General features: G+C 40.3%; 1 long non-coding RNA gene across 10 annotated transcripts; it reads left to right on the top strand.

Annotated features, from left to right (window-relative positions):
* Nucleotides 1–3,000: 3,000 nt before the first annotated feature.
* LOC110794220 (uncharacterized) lies at nt 3,001–6,575 on the top strand. Of its 10 annotated transcripts, none has more exons than XR_008926476.1 (8): nt 3,001–3,250; nt 3,669–3,721; nt 3,887–4,089; nt 4,351–4,413; nt 4,875–5,083; nt 5,201–5,316; nt 5,959–6,039; nt 6,126–6,575. It is a non-coding gene; the product is annotated as an uncharacterized lncRNA (long non-coding RNA). The 10 variants fall into 10 exon arrangements; XR_002534963.2 differs by having other exon boundaries at nt 4,546–5,083; XR_002534959.2 differs by having other exon boundaries at nt 4,351–5,083; nt 6,126–6,217; nt 6,305–6,575.
* The last annotated feature ends 9,190 nt before the right edge of the window (nt 6,576–15,765 follow it).

The raw sequence follows: 15,765 nt of genomic DNA, 5'->3' as shown, positions 1-15,765 counted from the left end.
GAACCCCCTATGAAGAAGAGATGTGTGGAGGAAAAACAGTCTCCTGCTGACGATCTAGGTGTATTCCTTGGCGAAGACCCAAAATATTATGCCCGCCCTAGACCAGCCGAGGAAGATGAGGAGATAGTACTTGACAAGGATCCGCTCCATACTGTCCGGGTTGGAAAGAACCTAGGTGAAGAATTGCGAGGCAAAATCATTGCTATTTTGCGAGAATACATGGATGTGTTTGCTTTCTCGGTCAAGGAAATGCCGGGCATCGACCGACAGATTATGGTACACGAACTGAACATCAAGGAAGTTCATCGACCAATCAAACAGAAGTTGCGGCATCAAGGCCTAGAGCGCAACCAAGATGCTGCTGAGGAAATCCACAAATTGTTGGAGGCAGGGTTCATCCGGGAGTGTCAATACTCAGAGTGGCTCTCTAATGTGGTCTTGGTAAAAAAGCCAATCGGAACCTGGCGAATGTGCGTCGACTTCACAGATCTAAATAAAGCTTTCCCCAAGATGACTATCCTCTACCAAAAATTGACAGGCTCGTCGACTCGACGGCTGGACACGGCCTGTTCAGCTTCATTTGGCCAACTTTAAGAAAGGATGCGACAGAATTGGTTAAAAGATGTGGTCGATGTCAGAAGTTCGCTAATCTCACTCGAATGCAAGCCAATGACCTAACAACCGTTCAAGCTGTTTTGCCCTTCGATAGATGGGGGATGGACATCCTCGGCCCATTCCCAGTGGCCTCCGGTCAGAGGAAATTCTTAATTGTGGCTGTCGACTACTTCACTAAATGGATCGAGGCAGAACCTCTGGCAAAGATAAGTGATAAGCAAGTGCAACAATTCATCTGGAGGAATATCATCACGAGATTTGGAGTCCCTCGGACACTCATATCAGACAATGGTCGACAATTTGATAGCAAAGCCACCAAGGGATACTGTGATCGCTTCGGCATACAGACTCGGTTCACGTCGGTTTCAAGGCCCCAAAGCAATGGTCAGGCAGAATCCGCTAACAAGATTATCTTGAATGGACTCAAGACAATGATCAAGGGGTCTAGTGGTTCTTGGGTCGATGACCTACCTGGTGTCTTATGGTCGGCTCGAACCACTGTCAAGGAATCTACTGGGCAAACTCCTTTTTCACTTGTCTATGGAAGCGACGCCGTCCTTCCCGTCGAGGTTAGCATTCCCTCACCCCGAGTCACTTACTATGATTACGAGAAAAATGAAGCCGGAAAAAGGGTTAACCTCGACTTGCTCCCAGAAACAAGAGGAAACACTCTTCTCAAGTCCATTGCCTATAAACAGAAGATTGCTCGATACTTCAACAAAAGAGTACGTCCTCGGCCGTTGCACGAAGGAGATTGGGTACTGAGGAAAATTGAGGCAACTGGCCGAAGAAGCACCCTCAGAAAAATGGGACCTAACTGGGAGGGCCCTTACAAGATTGCAAAAGTTATTCGACCTGGCACCTACAACCTCGTCGACACCAAAGGCAATCAACTTCCTCGACCATGGAATGCCGATAACCTTAAGAAATTCTACATCTAAACTGTCTGGTATGTATTTAAATATCAATGATGTCATAGGGGCATAATAGGGGCATTGTCGCCAAATGATAAGTAATTTCATCATTGTAATAAATAAAGTAAGGCTATGTTGAATGAAACGAAAGAAAGTTTTGAGCCAAAATTAAATACTTAGATTTAATTTCTTAACAAAGTTCCTCTACGAAGGATCAAATGTAGTTCAATATCAATGTTGCTCTAAGAAGGACCAAATCTTCAAAGATTACATAATACTAGGTACGAAAAGAAAGCTACAAGAGCAACATAAGAAAATAACAACCACCCGCCTAAGGGTCAATGACATCAACATGGCTACCAGCATCATCATTACCACTGCTGCTCGGATCAGAACCCGAAGTGCTAGCAGAATCAGAGTCAGACGAATCGCCCTCGCCTCCATCAACTTTGTCATGAGCAACCAGCTGAGCCCTGAGATCCTCTTGCTCCTTGGCCAAGATAGAATCATACTTTCCTTGTATCTCATCCCAACCAACACTGGGCGCAAACTCAGCCAAAGCAAGCTGAACTCGACGCAATGTGTCGGAAGTAACAACAGAAGTCGCCTCAAGACCTATCTCAACATTATGAGCCTCACCCTCCTCGGAATTCTTCCACTCTTCGATGATCTTCTCCTTCAGCCGGTTCTGCGAACTCAAAAGCTCACCAATCCTAGCATCGGAGGTCTTAAGCCGACCCTTGACAACCTCCAACTCAGCTTTCACATCCTTCAACGCTCGATTAACGGAATCACGCTGGCTCGTGAGAATCGTCGAATCTTCCTTAGCTTTGGCAAGATCAACCTTGGCCTGTTGGAGTTCCCCCTCGTCATTCTTAATGCTTCTCTTAGCACAATCCAACTTACACCTCACAATACGGGAGGTTCCTCGACGAGTGCCCCTGCCCAAACAAAGGGAGGTTCCTCGACATCAACGCGGGCTAATCAAGAAGAAACAAATGGTGGACGGTAGAAAATTTCGCTCAACACACGACATACCGAGGACGTCATCTCCAATGTCAAGCGTGGGGCTAATGGTTGGGCCCATATACATGGTCAGCCCAACCCGATATAAAAAGACGAAAATACCCCTAAGTCTCCTTAATCAAAGAGGATAGTTGTTCATTAGAAGTAGACGTAATTACAGAACTGCCCCTGTGTAATCATATAAATACTCTGCTGTAATCATTTAAAGATCTATCTAAATATCTAATCATTACCTAAAAAAGCAAATCAGTCACTCTCTCTCTAGTTCTTCTCACTTAACAACAACTTATCTCATTTTAATACGAAGGTTCCTCGGATACATTCAGGGACTATCTAAAAACGGTAACACAGGTGGTTGGATATAAGGAAATCACGGTCAAACACGTCATCGGTTAAGTTAATTCCCGAGTTATTATACTCACAGTTTCTCTGGCAGAAACACAAGGTTTCGTTGAAGATCTAGAATTAATTAACGTATTTACCAGTACTTTTCTTCAATTTTTAGTTTGGTTCGAATTCAATTGGAGTATACATCTTTATTATGCTTTGATTTTTCTTATAATCGAGGGGCCTGTGGTCAAACCGATTTTGGAGGTCTCTCCAGATTCTCATTTTCTCTTTCCTCCAATTAGGTTAATCCTGATGCTATGGCTCATATTTGCTTGATGGCTGCCCCTCTTCACCGTCGTGCCAAGGTTTGAAAATTTTCTCACTTTTTTACCTTTACTTTCTTTTTCTGGAAATTTGTGTTGTTGTTGTTGATGTTCTTATTCAATGCTTTTGCAGTTCTAGCTAAATGTTGCATTTGGTTAGTTTTAGTTTTGTATAATTATACTCTTTGTTTTTCTCTTGGATCATTTTGACTATTAAATGAGTAAATAAATTGAAAATCCATGCTTTTTTTCCTCTGATAATTTCTTGATATTTGGACATTGTCACAAAATTAAATTTGGGAATTTTTATTTTTATGGGATTGGTTGGTTGATTTGACAGTTGGTTGGTTGGTTGATTCTGGTTGAAAAAGTACTTGCTTTGATGAAATTGAATAATTCAAGATCATTTCTTTTTAATGAAATAATCATGGGTCTGATCATTTCTTTTTAAAAATGGCAGGTCGTTATGATCTCAACCCTTTCGAAGAAGAAGTAGAGGTCAATCCCTTCATTGTAAGTCTCTTCACCAACAAACCCCTTTCCCCTTTTATCCTAATTTTTTAAAAATTTCATCCTTTTGTTTTGGTAATGAATGTACCTGTTTCATTTATGTTAAAATGTGAATTCAGCCTCTAATTTTGTTGCTACTGTTTGTTTTGGTTGATATCTTTTGATCAGTTGGGTTAGACTCTTTGTGCTACGTTTAAGGCTGTTAATGGAGCAAGGGCATTCAAAACGACGTCGTGGGATGAAATTTCCTCTGAAATACTACCTGATGGTAAAAGGGTTTACTTAGATGAGCAAGATATTGTCACATTTCTTGACCCTCCGAAAGAACTCATTCCTTTGGACCCTTCTTATAATCCTGCTTCATATCTCTGGTAATTTGCATAAATTATTTCTAATTACTGATTTTTATTTATTTAGTGTTGTAAGTGTGATTAGTTGAAGTGTTTATTTTGATGGAACTGATGATTTTAGTTGGATGATATGTTATGTTTGAAGTGTGACTCAAAAGGGAGTGACTGGATTTGGTTTTGGAAACAATGGTTTGAATTTGTGAATGTTGTTCATTTATTAGATTATTCTTAATAGGTATATATGGTAACTCTTTTATGTTTTCTTTTCGTTCGATTTTCTAGGAAGAAAATTTCGGAAATCCCGGATGAAAGACGACATCGATTGCTACACCTCCTGGATCCTAGGTATTACTTGCCTGAATTCATCCTCTAAAATACCCTTCTGTCGTTGTTATCAATACTTGCTGAATGTTGAGCCTCTCTCTTCCCCTCTGACTTTTCTCTCTCCTCAACCCTCACCAAATCGCGTCCCTCTAGGGTTGGACTTCCTGCGGTTGCACTTCCTCGCCGTCGTCCCTCGCGCAATCGCGTCCCAATCGCCTCCATCCTCAATCGCTTCCCACCGTCGACAATTTCAGTTTTGAATGATTTTCTGGATATGTTTAGTGTGAAGATATTGTTTCCATTTTCTTATTGTTCAAATTCTTAGCGCAGATCCCTAAATCCTACAATTTCTAGGTTATTGGATTTTATAGTTAATATTGATCTTTAGCAATTTAATTAGAAAAATCGCGTGTACTCTTTTTTCTTTACGTTAATTTTTGTTGTTGTTTGCTGAAATTCGTGGAAATATGATATTTTTGAAGTAATTAAATTGGAGTATACATCCTAATGTTACCCGGAGTTTGGTTGGCACCTTCAGCTTCTTGGCTCTCGGTTTGCTCTCGGTTTCTTCTATCCCTTAAGGTGTCTCACATCGTATGCTAATGATTTGAGCCGCGAGTCCACTGTTGATATTGTGGGTGTTGAGAGGTGCCTTTAATGGGTTCACTAGGAACAGAAATAACAACCTCAGGTGAATTTTCTCTCTTCCTAATGTTTATGGGATGAACTTTCACGTTCAAAGTTATAAAATGTTGAGCGTATTAGTTGAATTTGGTTGAAATTGATTATTGATGTGTCAATTGTGCAGGTTGAGATTCAAGTGAGGAAGATTTACTGTATTAACAGAGCTGTATCAACACGTACTGCCGATTAATATTGAGGATGCGGCCCGGAAGCGATGTCGAGATTGAAGAAGCTTTGAAGGTAAATATCACTTCTTTGCTGTGCAATTTTGACTTTTTGAGGCTTTAAGATCAACTGGATACTTTTTGAGGATTTTTATGCATTATTGTTGTTTGACTGATGTCATTTGACATAATTTTGGTCATTAAACCTTATTTGTGTTTGACTGAATGGCACCTCATGTATTTTTATAAGTCTCTGCGCATAGGTTTCTAGATGCTTCCTTCTATGTGCTCAAGAACAAAGTCATTTGTAACTTTGATCTGCAATTTGAATATATAGCCACCAAAAGATCTCATCTATAATAATATGCCTTCTTTTTCGTTTTTTCAATGGCTATGCATTTCAGATACAATTTCTGTACTTGAATAATACTTATGCATTTCAATGGATGTACTTGATGGACTAAAGATGAACATCTGAACTTATGCATTTCAATGGCTATGCCACAATTTTTGTACTTGAAAGATGAACATCTGTTGGTTGCAGTTATGTAAAATAACAACCAGATTGTTGAATAAAAAATGATGCGACTGGTCCAAGAACAGGTATTGCTTTGTGTATATAAGTGTCTTCTTTCTGTTCGATTTTCTTTCTAACAGAAGTTGGATTAATATGAATATTATCAGTAATGACAGTTAACTGTTTCCTGTTAATCAGCAGGATGGTTGCCTGGTCGGTCTGTATACTGTTTAGCAGTTCTCAAATCTGACAGTGGCGTAGATGATATAAACGTAGTTGGAGGTGAATACTGATGTCTTTAGCAGATGGCAGGGAAATGAAAATCGATATTAATATTACTAATATTTGTTTCTTACTCCATTTTGCAGAGAACTTCATGACTGGCTATCGCATTGTTTTTGATCATGAGAGGATGGTGTTCGGATGGAAGGCACACGACTGTAATTACACTTTTATTTCAGTATGGAACTGTTAGAAAGAAGCTCCTTTCAATCTTTTCAGTATGGAAGTTCTTCGTAGTTAACTAAGTATTTTGTGATGGCATCAGGTGGTGAAGTTGTACATGTCAGTCCAAGACCTCCATTTTATGGGCCACCCATGCCTGGGAATATCTCCTTTACCATGAGCTTTAGCACACTTCTTTCTGTTCTGAATAAAAAATATTTGTGTCAAATTCTCGATTCCTTGCTCTATAATGTCTGTATTTTGAATATGCTTGGAAGATCTCCTTTTGGATCAGGCGCACCATCAAATTTCAAAGATGTATTAGCTTTAAATTTCATCTACTATTAGCTTCAAAGATGTATTATTTTCTATCAGGTATACTGGTTGGTTTATGTCCTGTTTGCGATGCTCTTATGCCATTAACTTTGCTACAGTGTTGATCCATTTCTTTCTCATATCGTGTTGCTAATAAGACCTCGCTGTCGTAAAATATAAACTCTGCGAATAATTTTTAGTGCCTAATATTTGCAAAATTCTGCACGCATTGCGTGCATATAATACTAGTTGATTATAATTCAACCTTATCTTTGTTTTGGACGTGTTTCCTACTCAAACAGCTGATTGTGAGTCAATAGGTCTTACCTTTCAATCACGTTTGACGAGCTATATGTCTAGCTTGTTAATCAACTATCCTTACTCATACAACGAGTTTTTAAACTCGTATCAGTAAGGATAGTTGATTAACAAGCTAGACCTATAGCTCGTCAAACGTGATTGCAAAGCAAGACCTATTGACTCACAATCGGCTCTTTGAGTAGGAAACACGTCCAAAACAAAGAAAAGGTTGAATTATAATCAATAATTCAAATTAAACTGAAAACAAGTGTTTATTCTTCAAAATTGGTTGTTTTATTCCATTCAACAAGCTGGCTATAAATAGCCTAAACAATAAGCTAAAAACCGGTGGTTACAAAAGCTTTAAACAGCCATTTAAAAGCCATTTAAGAGCCTTTAAAACCAATGGTTAAAAAGCTCTAAAAGCCTCCTAATTCAGTCACCAATTTGGAGGTTACAAAGGCTTAAAACCCTCCTTACAAACAACAATATTTAAAGCTAAGTACAAGATTGAATTTAAATGGGATTAAAACAATTGTCCCCTTATTAAACTTAATTAAACGAAAACAAATATAGATAAGCTTAAATGGACCATCAAACGCACTTGGTTAAGTGGACCATCAAACGCACTTGATTAAACGGACCATCAAACGCACTTGATTAAACGGACCATCAAACGCACTTGATTAAACGGACCATCAAACGACTCACTCAATCCAAGTCACCATGCACACAAAATGAGCCATCGAACTTAAATCAGCTTTGGTTCCAATTGTTAGCATAATATCGTCACCTTGACCATCACCTTCATCCATGACCGCATCATCCCCTCCCCCTTAAAAGGAATTGACCTCAATTCAGCAAGGCCATCATCATCAAGAAGTGAGCCATCTTGGAAAATCTATCAACAACGACCATGATAGCATCCTTACCTCTTTGAGTACGAGGCAAAGCCACTATAAAATCCATAGAAACATCTTCCCAAGGACGAACCGAAACTGGTAATGGTGAATACAAACCGGGCTTGAAAGAACTCTTGGCCATATGACAAGTCACGCACTTACCCACAATGTTCGTTACATCGCCCAACATTTTAGGCCAAAAGAAATGCTCCCTCAATATCTCCAAGATCTTAGCTATGCTAAAGTGACCATGCAGCCTTCCACCTTGAGCCTCACGAACTAGTAGCTCACGAATTGAGTGCTTGGGAATACAAAGATGATTGCCTTTGAAAAGAAACCCATCTTGCAACATGTACTCTCCATAGGCACCAATTGCACATTTCTCAAATGCAACTCCAAAGTCACCATCAGTCTTTCAAGGTCTCAAACCCCAATAGAAGAACATCAAGTGTAGCAAGCAAAGTATATCTCCGTGATAATGCATCAGCCACCACATTGCTCTTACCATCTTTGTAGTTCCAAGAAAAATGAAAGGATTGCAAGAACTCAACCCATTTAGCATGCCTTGGACTCAAATTTTGTTGCCCATTAATATACTTCAAAGATTCATGGTCAGAATGCAAGACAAAGTGACTAGAACGCAAATATTGACTCCAAAGCTCTAACAATGGCATATAACTCTTTATCATAAGTGCAATAATTCAAACGAGCACCCCCTAACGTTTCCGAAAAATAAGCTATGGGACGCTTACCTTGGATCAAAACAGCACCAATTCCCATACCACTAGCATCACACTCGACCTCGAAAGGTTGAGAAAATCCGGCAATGCCAAAATGGGAGCAGCACACAAACGCTCCTTAATTACATCAAATGCCTTTTGAGCGTCCTCTCCCCATACAAACGCACCTTTCTTCTAACAACTAGTAATAGGACTAGTAATGGTACTGAAATCACGAATAAAACGTCTATAAAATGAAGCAAGACCATAAAATGAACGCACCTCACTTATAGTTTTAGGACTAGGCCATGATTTGATAGCCTCGATCTTGGACTGATCCACGGACACCCCATCCTTCGAAACCACATAGTCCAAGAATACCACATTATCAACAAGGAACGAACACTTCTCTAGCTTCCCATAGAGCTATTGAGCTCTAAGGGTTTCAAAAACATCCCTCAAATGAATGAGATGCTCCTCTTCGTTCTTACTATACACCAAGATGTCATCGAGATATACCACAACGAATCTGCCCAAAAATGATTTAAGCACTTCGTTCATTAGTCTCATAAACGTACTAGGAACATTAGTGAGACCAAATGGCACGACTGTCCATTCATACAAACCATGTTTTGTCTTAAAAGCCATTTTCTACTCATCTCCTTCACGCATCCAAATCTGATTATAACCACTCCGCAAATCAATTTTTGAGAACAACTTTGAACCATGGAGCTCATCTAACATATCATCAAGTCTCGGAATTGGAAAACGATACTTGATGGTAATGTTATTCACAGCCCTACTATCAACACACATTCGCCATGTCCCATCTTTCTTAGGCACAAGTAACAACGGAACATCACATGGACTTAAGCTTTCTCTAACATAGCCTCGACTCACAAGTTCATCAATTTGTTTTTGCAACTCCTTTGTTTCCTCCGGATTGCAACGATAAGCAGCCTTATTAGGCAAAGAAGTCCATGGAACAAGATCAATTTGATGTTCAATACCACGAATAGGAGGCAAACCTGGTGGTAATTCCTCGGGAAATACATCCTTGAACTCAAAAAGCAACTCGGCAATGGGACTGCCTTCTTTCCAATTTTGGCCTTCGATCGAACTTTCCTTAGCCACGAGCACATAGACCAACTCTTCATGATCTAGAGCTTGCTCAATCTCTCGTTCACTAGCCAACATGGTGAGATTCGGCTTCTTTTTTTGCTGCACACTAATAGATCGAACCGCTTTTGATGACATAGGCTTTAGCACAATCTTCTTGCCTTTATCTCAATTCATACTTGTTGCTTCTCCCCTTGTGAACCACGTCCCTATCAAACTTCCAAGGACGACCCAACAAAGTATGACAAGCATCCATAGGCATAACATCACAAAGAATCTCATCGACATACGAACCCATAGTCAAACCAACCCTTACTTGTTTCGACACCTTCACACTATTACCATCATCGAGCCAATGGAGTGCGTATGGCCTAGGATGGGCTATAGTGATTAAACCTAATTTCGAAACCATCTCACTAGAAGCAACATTGGTGCACCTCCCCCCCCCCCCCCCCCCCCCCCGCCATCAGCAATCACTCTACACCACTTATCTTTCACTAGACATTTAGTATTAAACAACTGATCTCGTTGGCCCGAATCAGTAGATGCAATTTGGGTTTGTAAAACTCTAAAAACCAGATTTGTGTCGTAAACTGGAGCCTCAAACCCCTCCTCCTTCTCTTCATCGCCACTCTCATCAAACAAAAATACGTCCCCCAACCTCTTCTCCTCTTCAAACAACTTCTTGCGGCATTCAATAGCTTCTCTCAAGGTCACTACCCGTTTATTTGGACACGCATTTTGTTAATGCCCAAACCCTTGACACTTAAAACAACGCACCTTGGACAGACTTGTTTCTTTGGTTGAGTTAACTAATTTTGGGGCAGCCGTAGAATTACTTGAACCTACGGTACTAGGTGATGTGTTTGGTTTCAAGATAGGTTCGGATTTAGACCAAGACTCGGCCTTATCATCCATACTTGACCCTCCCCAATTTGATGTTCAATACCACGAATAGGAGGCAAACCTGGTGGTAATTCCTCGGGAAATACATCCTTGAACTCAAAAAGCAACTCGGCAATGGGACTGCCTTCTTTCCAATTTTGGCCTTCGATCGAACTTTCCTCAGCCACGATCGAACACCAACTCTCTGTGATCTAGAGCTTGCTCAATCTCTCGTTCACTAGCCAACGTGGTGACATTCGGCTTCATTTTTTGCTGCACACTCATGGATTGAACCGCTTGTGATGACATAGGCTAAACACAATCTTCTTGCCTTTTTCTCTCAATTCATACTCGTTGTTTCTCCCCTTGTGAACCACACTACACCGCTTATATTGGTGCAACTCCCCCCATTGGTGCAACTCCCCCCATCAACAATCACACTACACCGCTTATATTTCACTAGACATTTAGTATGAAACGACTGATTTCGTTGGTCCGTATCAGTAGATGCAATTTGGGTTTATAAAGCTAAGAACCAGATTTGTGTCATAAACTGGACCCTCATACCCCTCCTCCTCCTCTTCATCGCCACTCTCATCAAACACAAATACGTCGCCCACCTCTTCTCCTCTTCAAACAACACCTCGCGGCATTCAACAGCTTCTCTCAAGGTCACTACCCGTTTATTTGGACACGCATTTTGTTAATGCCCAAACCCTTGACACTTAAAACAACGCACCTTGGACATACTTGTTTATTTGGTTGAGTTAACTAATTTTGGGGCAGCCGTAGAATTACTTGAACCTACGGTACTAGGTGATGTGTTTGGTTTCAAGATAGGTTCGGATTTAGACCAAGACTTGGCCTTACCATCCATACTTGACCCTCCCCCATATTTTGCTTTCCTTGGTTTTCCAATTTTAAACAAAGTCCACAAACAGGGGACATATTGCAAAATCAGAACCTATGGAGAGTACATATTGCAAGATGGGTTTCTTTTCAAAGGCAATCGTCTTTGAATTCCCAAGCACTCAATTCGTGAGCTACTAGTTCGTGAGGCTCGTGGTGGAGGGTTGGCTGGTCACTTTGGCATAGATAAGACCTTGGAGATATTGAGGGAGCATTTCTTTTGGCCTAAAATGTTGGGCGATGTAACGAACATTGTGGGTAAGTGCTAACTTGTCATATGGCCTAGAAATCTTTCAAGCACGGTTTGTACTCACCATTACCAGTTCCGGTTCGTCCTTGGGAAGATGTTTCCATGGATTTTATAGTGGCTTCGCCACATACTCAAAGAGGTAAGGATGCTATCATGGTCGTTGTTGATAGATTTTCCAAGATGGCTCACTTTGTTGCTTGTCACAAAACGGATGATGCTTTGAATGTGGCTGATTTGTATTATAAAGATATTGTTCGTTTGCATGGAATTCCCAAGACTATTGTTTCGGATCGTGATTCCAAGTTTTTGAGTTACTTTTGGTGTGGAGAAAGGTGGGAACCAAATTGTTGTTTAGCACTTCACATCACCCTCAAACTGATGGGCAAACGGAGGTTACAAATCGAACTTTGGGAACGTTGTTACAAGGGTTGGTAAGTAAGACGCAAAAGGATTGGGATGTCAAGCTTGCTCACGCTGAATTTGCTTATAATCGTTCTCCTACTTATGCTAATGGTCATTTTCCATTTGAAGTGGTATATGGGATTAATCCATATTTTCCATTGGATCTGATTCCATTGCCGAAAGATGAGTTGGTTCAAAAAGATGCCGATGCCAAGTTGAAATCTATGATGAAATTGCACCCACAAGTTCATGACCGTATTGAATCTATCATTGCCTCTATAGAGCTTTTGAGCTGTAAGGGTTTCATAAACATCCCTCAAATGAATCAGATGCTCCTCTTCGTTCTTACCATAAGATGTCATCGAGATATACCACAACGAATCCGCCCAAAAATGATTTAAGCACTTCGTTCATTAGAGCTTTTGAGCTGTAAGGGTTTCATAAACATCCCTCAAATGAATCAGATGCTCCTCTTCGTTCTTACCATAAGATGTCATCGAGATATACCACAACGAATCCGCCCAAAAATGATTTAAGCACTTCGTTCATTAGCCTCATAAACGTACTAGGAGCATTAGTGAGACCAAATGGCATGACGGTCCATTCATACAAACCATGTTTTGTCTTGAAAGTCGTTTTCCACTCATCTCCTTCACGCTTCCGAATCTGATGATAACCACTCGCAAATCAATTTTTGAGAACAACTTCGAACCATGGAGCTCATCTAACATATCATCAAGTCTCGAAATTGGAAAACGATACTTAATGGTAATGTTATTCACAGCCCTTCTATCAACACACAAACGCCATGTCCCATATTTCTTAGGCACAAGCAACACCGGAACAGCACATGGACTCAAGCTTTCCTAACATAGCCTCGACTCACAAGTTCATCAATTTGTTTTTGCAACTCCTTTGTTTCCTCCGGATTGCAACGATAAGCAGGCTTATTAGGCAAAGAAGTCCCTGGAACAAGATCAATTTGATGTTCAATACCACGAGTAGGAGGCAAACCTGGTGGTAATTCGTCGGAAAATACATCCTTGAACTCAAAAAGCAACTCGGCAATGGGACAGCCTTCTTTCAAATTTTGGCCTTCGATCGAACTTTTCTTAGCCACGAGCAAATACACCAACTCTCCGTGATCTAGAGCTTGCTCAATCTCTCGTTCACTAGCCAACATGGTGACATTCGGCTTCTTTTTTTGCTGCACACTCATGGATTGAACCGTTTGTGATGACATAGGCTAAACACAATCTTCTTGCCTTTGTCTCTCAATTCATACTCGTTGTTTCTCCCCTTGTGAACCACGTCCCTATCAAACTGCCAAGGAACCATAGGAATAACATCACAAAGAATCTCATCCACATACGAACCCATAGTCAAACCAACCCTTACATGTTTTGACACCTTCACACTATTACCATCATCGAGCCAAGGGAGTGCGTATGGCCTAGGATGGGCTGTAGTGATTAAGCCTAATTTCGAAACCATCTCACTAGAAGCAACATTGGTGCAACTCCCCCCGTCAACAATCACACTACACCACTTATCTTTCACTAGACATTTAGTATGAAACAACTGATCTTGTTGGTCCGAATCAGTAGATGCAATTTGGGTTTGTAGAGCTCTAAGAACCAGATTTCTGTCATAAACCGGAGCCTCATACCCCTCGTCCTCCTCTTCATCGCCACTCTCATAAAAAAAAAATATGTCCCCCAACCTCTTCTCCTCTTCAAACAACTCCTCACGGCATTCAACAGCTTCTCTCAAGGTCACTACCCGTTTATTTGGACACGCATTTTGACAAAGCCCAAACCCTTGATACTTAAAACAACGCACCTTGGAAAGACTTGTTTCTTTGGTTGAGTTTACTAATTTTGGGGCAGCCGTAGATTTACTTGAACCTACGGTACTAGTTGATGTGTTTGGTTTCAAGATAGGTTCGGATTTAGACCAAGACTTGGCCTTACCATCCATACTTGACCCTCCCCCATATTTTGCTTTCTCTTGGTTTTCCAATTATAAACAAAGTCCACAAAGAGTATCAAAATCAGAATATGGATAAAGGTCTATGGTATTGACAATATATTGTAGTTTAAACCCCTTAAAAATCTAGACAGTGTTTGTTCCTCAATCTCCTCAATTTCCCCCACTAAGGAACACTTTTCAAACTCATCAATATATTCAGCCACACTCATTTTCCCTTGCCTCAATTCAGCAATTTTACGATAAGTCTTTATTCTATGAGTTGTTGGCACAAACCTTTTACGTAGCTTACGTTTCAAAGACTCCCAAGAGGTTGTTTTCTCCTTCCCATCACGAATTCTCTTGGACTTCAGTCCTTTGAACCACAATGAAGCTCCTTGTCCTAGCTTCAATATGGCATACTTACAACGCTTCTCATCATCATTGTCCTTGAAATCAAACATTCGCTCTATCTTGCGCTCCCATTCCAAATAAGCTTCCGGATCTGTTCCACCAACAAATTCAGGAAGTTCCGTGACTTTGAATTCATCCACAACCCGTAGTGGATCACGTCTAGGATGCCTTCAAAATCCCCCATCTGAAACGTTATTTAAGGCTTCTTGGAGATGTTGTAGAAAGTCAGGATCGTCAAAATCAATTTTAGCTCGTAAGAATCACGAACAGCAGCTCTGATACCACATATGATACAAGTTTAAAAACTCGTTGTATGAGTAAGGATAGTTGATTAACAAGCTAGACCTATAGCTCGTCAAACGTGATTGAAAGGCAAGACCTATTGACACACAATCGGCTCTTTGAGTAGCAAACGCGTCCAAAACAAAGAAAAGGTTGAATTATAATCAATAATTCAAAGTAAACTGAAAACAAGTGTTAATTCTTCAAAATTGGTTGTTTTATTCCATTAAACAAGCTGGCTATAAATAGCATAAACAATAAGCTACAAACCGGTGGTTACAAGAGCTTTAAACAGCCATTTAAAAGTCATTTAAGAGCCTTTAAAAACCGGTGGTTACAAAGCTCTAAAAGCCTCCTAATTCAGTCACCAATTTGGAGGTTACAAAGGCTTAAAACCTCCTTACAAACAGCAATATTTAAAGCTAAGTACAAGACTGAATTTAAATGGGATTAAAACAATTGTCCCCTTATTAAACTGAATTAAACGAAAACAAATAAAGATAAGCTTAAATGAACCATCAAACGCACTTGATTAAACGGACCATCAAACGCACTTGATTAAACGAACCATCAAACGCACTTGATTAAACGGACCATTAAACGACTCACTTAGTCCAAGTCACCATGCACACAAAATGAGCCATCGAACCTAAATCAACTTTGGTTCCAATTGTTAGCATAAGACCGTCACCTTGACCATCACCTTCATCCATGACCGTATCATCCCCTCCCTCTTTAAAAGGAATTAACCTCAATTCAGCAAGGCCATCATCATCAAGATAGGGTGAGAGGTCACCTACATTGTAAGTAGCATGGACACTATAATCTCCAGGAAGCTCGATTTGAAGGAAATAATTCCCTTGGTCCAAGTATGCATTTAATGGTAAGTCTAATAAATGCGGTTCAGTATTAATTATAAAAACTAATAATTCAGTCAGATCAGGTGAACTGTATGCCTAGCTAGAGGCCGCTTCAGTTCAAGTGGATTAATGATATTAATCCACAGCTTACTCTTGACTGAACCCGTAGGGTCACACAAATAGTACGTAAACGGATCAAGTATTTAATGGCATTAAATACTCCATCTATGAATATTCGG

Source organism: Spinacia oleracea, chromosome 1, assembly GCF_020520425.1.
Source record: "Spinacia oleracea cultivar Varoflay chromosome 1, BTI_SOV_V1, whole genome shotgun sequence".
NCBI classification, from domain to species: Eukaryota; Viridiplantae; Streptophyta; class Magnoliopsida; order Caryophyllales; family Amaranthaceae; genus Spinacia; species Spinacia oleracea.
Note: the sequence above shows the minus strand (reverse complement) of the source record. Positions and strands in the feature narration are given on the sequence as shown.